Raw genomic sequence first — 7,372 nt, forward strand, 5'->3', positions numbered from 1 at the left:
GCGCAATCTGTATACCCAAATATGGGAGATGTCTCATGGAAGAGAACCGTATTGCAAGTTCAACAAGCACCACCACAACCACAATGTTACAACCAACTCCTCAAATTTCATGAAGAGGATAACCGTAGGCGCATATGCATAATTGTAGAGGAAGGAAATTAATAAATCCGATAAATTATCATAGAAATAGAATTCTCACACACGGCACAGACAACTCACGTGCCAATAATAATAATCGCCTGGCATGGTCACAGGCCTCCAGTCCCAGCATATCATACAGGAGAAATTAAACAAGTACACATGTATATAATAATGAAATAAGATTCTCATTCTCCTTGACTGGTATAAACAACACGCCATAGCGTAAGCATGTGCAAAGTCTGCTATCACACTTCAAATCGGCAAGTTAACGTTGGAATAGTAACCACCTCATTTATTCAGGGGAATTAGCCTCTCAATAGTAACACTTGACCTGTTAGTACTTCAACCACCGCGAAACACTTCTCGTCATTTCTTCCCTCATACATTGCTGCCCAACTGTTACATCAAATCAAAATGCATCTCTGTCGCACCTAAACCAATAAAATGTTACCGATTCTAAGCCTCTTCGAAGATCATTTATTTTTTAGCCATCAACATTAGAAATGCCCATTCGCAACCACAATTACTACACAATCGCTTACTCTTCTTGAGTCCACACTTATTAACAAGACATGAGAATTTAATTTGTCCCACAACTTAACAACGTAAAAGATCCTTCAATACAATCATAACTCGAGACTATACGTCAAATCAAGTCAGAAATCAAGTACCTAATAGCAAACTCTTGAGTCATAAGCAAACTTTATTCGTCACATTCACATCATACTCATCATATAGTCACTTCCACCACTCATCGAGCCACAAATTCTACTCGTAAGGACATTATCGGACATATGAGTCAAAATGTACACGTTAAAACTGAAGCTACCGAGCTTAAGTTATGGTGTAACCCTGGCCTCAAGTCCTCCAAACTAGCCCATCACCAAAACAAAAAATACACATCTCGAACCTCGTTCATGGAATCACAAGCCAACGATGCACAACTGATACTGAGTGCTCACATGCGCACACGAATGCATGGAAGAAATTCAAAGAGTTATGTTTCAAGCCGAATCAATTTCGCACGATAGAATACAAGAAAGTGAAAGTTTACTAAGGTTTTGGCAACCTCTTGAAGATAAGTACAGTTGCAAGACTCTACTATACCTGCTCATGACTCGTGAGACCTATGTCACCTAAAGCTCTGATACACAACTTGTCACGTCCCAAAACCTAACCCGTTGTGATGACGCCTATCTCAATAATAGGAAAGCCGACAATCTCAATAAATCACATATCTTTTAAATTTGAAAACATAGTGATTAAATTTAGCGGAAAAAATGTCACAAGTACAAATATAAATACTCTCAAAACCCGGTGTCACTGAGTATGTGAGCATCTAATATGAATACAAGTCTAGAAAATACGGTCTATAATAGTCTGAGACCAAATACAGCAAACAAAGAGATACAGAAGGAGAGACAAGGTCTGCGAAATACGTCAGCTACCTCTAAATCTTCAAAAAATCAACTGTGCGAAAGAATCAACACCCGCTATATTCCGAAACACATGGATCTGCACACAAAGTGCAGGGTGTAGTATGAGTACAACCAACTCAGCAAGTAACAATAATAAATAAGGAACTGAAGATAGTGACGAGCTACACAGTTGCAGTTCATTTTCAGTAATTCTAGCAGAGAGTAGACATACTTTCAATTCCAGCAGTTTAAGTCTTATCAGTTTTATACAGTTCAAGTTGATGTAATCCGGATATAAAATATTTCAGATAATTTCACAACAATGACAGATAGCAACTAACTGCAACAACAAATGAAAAGCAAGTACAACCTCTCAGGGCAACAGTTACTCAAGTCATCACAACAGCTCAACCATTCGACTCTCAACCCTCAGCACTCACACTCAATGGGTACCCGCGCTCACTGTGGGTGTACAGACTCCGGAGAGGCTCCTACAGCCCAAGCGCTATAATCTGCACGGATAACTCATGTGTTGTACGGACAACTCATGTGCCATAGTATAAATATCTAGATCCGCACGGACAACTCACGTGTTGCACGGAAAACTCATGTGCTATAGTATAATATATGAATCCGCAAGGACAACTCACGTGTTGCATGGACAATCACGTGTTATAGTATAATATAAGGATCTGTACGGACAACTCACGTGCTGCACAGACAACTCACATACTATATAATAATATCTCACAATCAGGCTCTCGTCCTCACTCAGTAATAAATCTCTCCAGTCTTTCGGGCTCTCAATAGTCATGATAATCAACCCAAACAACAATAATATGATGCATCAATAATGAACAATAGAGACTGAGATAAAATAAACAAATAAATTATGACTGAGTACAAAACAATAATTTAGCAGATAATTCAACATTTACAGGACCTCTGTGGTCTTTACAACACCAACACAAAGCCTAAGCATGCTTCACTGTCAAATATTTATAGCACAGAAAGGCACATAGCTAACAACAAGCTTATTCAACTTTCCAGTTTCACGGAATGGACCAAGTCCCAATTCCCACGGTGCACGCCCACACGCCCGTCACCTAGCATGTGCGTCACCTCCACAATACTCAAATAATACAATAATCTAGGGTTTCATACCCTCAGGACCAGATTTAAAATTATTATTTACCTCAAACCGTGAAATTCTTATTCCGCTAAGCCTTTGCCTCGTGAATTGGCCTCCAAACGCCTCGAATCTAGCCACAAATAATTCGATTCAGTCAATAAAATTTATTGGAATTAATTTCATAAGCAAATGCTAATTTTTCATAAAAATCATAAATTAAGCTCAAAAATCACACGTGGGTCCTACATCTCGGAACCCGACAAAAGTTACAAAATCCGAAAGCCCATTCAACCACGAGTCTACCTATATCAATTTTACCAAAATCCGATCTCAACTCGACCCTCAAATCTTCAAATTTTATTTTCAAATCCTCGATTTACACCTCAAAAATATGTAATCTACTCAGATTATTTGATGATAATTCCATATTATGGAGAAGAAATGATCACTAGTGACTTAACTCAAGATTTTCCGTGATTTCTCGCTCAAGAATCGTCCAACCCGAGCTTGTAATGCCCAAAAATGGCAAAAGCTCGGAACTCCTCTAATTTTATTTTGTCCAGGGCCTGTCCCACATGCGACCATATTAGTCGCATATGCGGTCTCACTTGTGCGACGAAATGTCCGCATCTGCGATAGCCCAAAATGCTCCCTCCGCTTCTGCACGTTCCTTTTTGCACATGCGACTACTGCCCATCTTCACGTCCGGTCGCTTCTGCGATGGCTGGTGTGCACATGCGGCTTCGCACCTGCAATCAGACCTCCGCAGGTGCGAAAATACCAGAAGCAAAATTTCCAAAAGTGATCTTAAGTCCGAATTTGATCCGTTATCCATCTGAAACTCACCCGAGGCCCCCAGGACCTCAACCAAATATACCTACAAGTCCTGAAATATCATACAAACTTAAACGAGTCTTCAAATCACATCCAACAACACTAAAAACACGAATCACACATAGATTCAAGCCTAATGAACTTTGAAACTTTCAATTTCTACAAACGACGCCGGAACCTATCAAATCACGTCCGATTGACCTTAAATTTTGCACACAAGTCATAAATGACATAACAGAGGTATTCAAATTTTTAGAATCGGATTTCGACCCCGCTATCAAAAAGTCAACAACCTGGTCAAACTTTCCAAAAATTCGACTTTCGCCATTTCAAGCCTAATTCCTCTACCGACCTCCAAATAATTTTCGGGACACGCTCCTAAGTCCAAAATCAACATAAAGAGCTATTGAATTCATCAAAATTCAAATCCAAGGTCGTTTACACATAAGTCCACATCCGGTCAACTTTTCTAACTTAAAGTTTCCAACATGAAATTCATTCTTCCAAGCTAACTCTGAAATACCTAAAACCAAAACCGACAATTCACACAAGTCATAATACCACGTAGGAAGTTATTCAAGACTTCAAATAGTTGAAAGGAGCGTAAATGCTCAAAACAACTGGTCGGATCGTTAAAGGTGAGGTGTATCACACTCGCGTGCCACGTCATTGCCACGTCAGAAATTCATTAAAATTCTAATGTTTCACTCTTTCTTTTTTCTTAACACAGTTTTTCCTTTTTATTACTCTTTTTTACAATAATTAACTCTAATTAACCCTTAAAACCCCTCAATAACTTCATCTTAGTGCGCAACTGCGAACAAGAACATTGAGACTACTTCCCCATCAGCAAATAGAATAAAATTGAAGATTGAAATTGGAATTTTGAATGCTATTTGAAATGCTTGAAGAATAAGATGAATTACTTTGTTTTTTTAAAATAAAAATCTTTTAAATATTTTCCAAAACTTAGCATTCTCGGTAAGATTTCGTCATTAACGACGAAGTTGTAGCTTGTTCCTTCCTGCAGCTAACTTAGAATTCAACAGGAATATCTATGTACATCTCCTAATCTGGAAGCATATTCCCGTCCTTGAATCTCTATTACTTTAAAATTTCAGAAGGCATCAACGGGTTCATTTTTGCTAACATATATTGATTAGCCAGTTGGCGTTGTTAGCTGGATCTCAAAACGAAGTTTCAGGTTTGGCTTTTTCTTTTTGTTCTACCTTTTTCCAGTATTAAGAGGGTTGATGATTGTATTTGTTTCTAACATAAAAAAATTTATAAAAGATGCTTGAAAACTGTTTTATTAAATTTTCTTTTGGTGTTTAATTGAGACACTCTAGGGGAAACTCATTTTGATTGGTTGAAGAAAAAGAAAAAGAAAGAAACAAAGAAATAAAGCAAATCTATGGCTGAAAACGGTGACAGGACAGGGAAGAAGAAGGGAGGAGGGGGGAGAAGAGAAGGGATTGGGAAGGTGGGAATTGAAAATTAGAGGAATGGGACCCACTTGTTAAAAATATCCAAAACTAACAAACTTTAAAAAACAAAAAAGATGGCCCTAAAAACATTTAGAGTTTTAGACTTTCAAAAGCGCCTTTCTTCTTTTATATTTAATTCTTTTTCCACGTAAACATTTAAGGTGGTATTAATTACACTAAAAATAGGAATAAGGGGGGAAATAAATACCCGTAAAATTTCAGTATGCAATTCAGTTTTTCGGACAAGTTTAGGGTGAAACTTATGTATTTTGCCGGGATTATTCTTATCAAACTACATATGATCTTCCATAGGCCTTGGCAGCAAGTTAGAACACTACTGGTGAAGAGTTTGCAATATATGTGGACTCTTGTACAACCACTAATATGACAAACACATAAGGTAATATATCTTATCTTCAAACTTATAAAGGAACAAACATGATAATTGTTGGAAATAGTTCAGAATTAAATATAACACATGTGGGAAATACTACTAAGTTAGGATTGAAATTTAAAGACATTCTTGTGGTTCCTAATATAAAAAACAATCTGCCTCAGTTAGCAAACTTGCAAAAGATAATTCATGTACACTTGAATTTTCTGAATCTGATTTTGTTGTTAAAGACAAGAAGTCAAGGAGACCCTGGCCAAGGGATGTAAGAGAGAAGGACTGTATGCAATAGAATATAACAATATCTATGCTTTGATTACGACACAGGATTGGAAAAAGATAGATAGCATTTGATACTCTTTATTAGGATATCCTAGTTTTAAATCATTAAAGTTGTCCAGTTAAATTAAATTTATTGATGTCAGAAGTTGGAATAAAGTCCCTACTCTCTGTACTGCCAGCTAAGCAAAAACTGTAAGCTTTCTTTTGATTTGAGAAATACAATTGAGAAGGATACTTTGCAAAAACTTTATTGTGATCTCTGGGGTCCAGCTCCAATTCAATCCTCTCAAAAAATGAGGTATTATGCTATATTTTTGGATAATAATACTAGAATCCACTTGGCTTTATCGCTTAAAGAAGAAGTCAGAGTTTTTTGAAGTCTTTCTTAAGTTTCAGAAAATGGTAGAGAGACAATTTTCCAAGACAACGAAACAATTTCAAAGTGATGGAGGTATTGAGTTCAATAGTAGTGAGTTTGTCAAACATTTGGAAAACTGTGGAATCATTAGACAGTTGTTTTGCTCTGGTACCCCTGAGCAGAATGGAATATCTGACAGAAAATATAGGCACATAGTAAAACTTGTTTAACACTAATATTTCATGCTAAATTGCCTCAATTTCTACTGGTTGACGCTTTCCTAACTGTTGTGTTCTTGATCAGTTCTGAAGAATGAGATTCCCTTTGTAAAACTTTATGGTACTTTCCCAGATTATAATATTTTAAAAGTCTTTGGTCACAGATGTTATTCTTACATTAAAGGAAAGTCTCAATTTTCACCAAATACGTACCCTTATGTGTTTATTAGTTATAGCAATCCGCACAAAGGATACAGATGCTTTCATCCACCATCCATGAGAGTCTTTTTATCTATACATCTTATATTTGATGAATTTACATTACTCTATGTGTGGCCAGAATAGTCTCACATTAATACCTTAACTCACTTAGCTACCTTCCTTGAGTTCTTTACTAAAGTGCAGGACATTAGATAGACAAAAGAGGAACTATTGCTTAAGGGAAATGTTGAACATTGCTGAGATAATTAATGACAATATTCCACTTGCTCAAGACACTATAGCATAAGCTCAATCTCCATATCATGCAGTTGTCATTTGAAAGTAAAGGCTCTTCTCCTGTTTTACGTATCCTACAACACTCTTTGGCCAAGTTGAGAATGACAAAATAGATAACACCAGTGAGGATAATGACACCAGTGAAGATAATGACAGCAGCAACAATGTTGATTGGGATGTAGAAGATCAAGATACAACAACCGCAACTATTGTAGATCCAAGCATTAAGATGCAAGCCTAATCGATTTTCACTACATGATCCACAGGGTATATAACTAGAAGTTGACCTATCAAAATGGTTTCACACTAAGAAAAATCACACTTTGGTGCCTTCTTTAGATGTGAATGACACAGATGAAGAAGTGGTTAGCACTTCTCAAAATGCAGGAGGTCATAATATTGTGACAAGGCAGAAGGCAAGGAAAATGCATGTAGTCCATACTTCTTTAATAAAAGAAAAGGAAGCAATGAGCATGGAACAAAGAATTGTGAGCCAGGCACTTAGGATTCCATGCTGCTTACTCCATCTTGGTTTTTAGTGTAGTAGAGCAAACGCTTCATTATTTGTACTTTAGCATAAGAAAGGGACAATACTACTTCTCTTGTATGCGGA

General features: G+C 37.0%; 1 long non-coding RNA gene across 1 annotated transcript; it reads left to right on the plus strand.

Annotated features, from left to right (window-relative positions):
* Positions 1–4,638: 4,638 nt before the first annotated feature.
* LOC104111807 (uncharacterized) lies at positions 4,639–7,372 on the plus strand. Its single transcript, XR_689809.4, has 2 exons — positions 4,639–4,729; positions 5,325–7,372. It is a non-coding gene; the product is annotated as an uncharacterized lncRNA (long non-coding RNA).

The sequence above is a fragment of the Nicotiana tomentosiformis genome, chromosome 1, assembly GCF_000390325.3.
Source record: "Nicotiana tomentosiformis chromosome 1, ASM39032v3, whole genome shotgun sequence".
Lineage (NCBI taxonomy): Eukaryota > Viridiplantae > Streptophyta > Magnoliopsida > Solanales > Solanaceae > Nicotiana > Nicotiana tomentosiformis.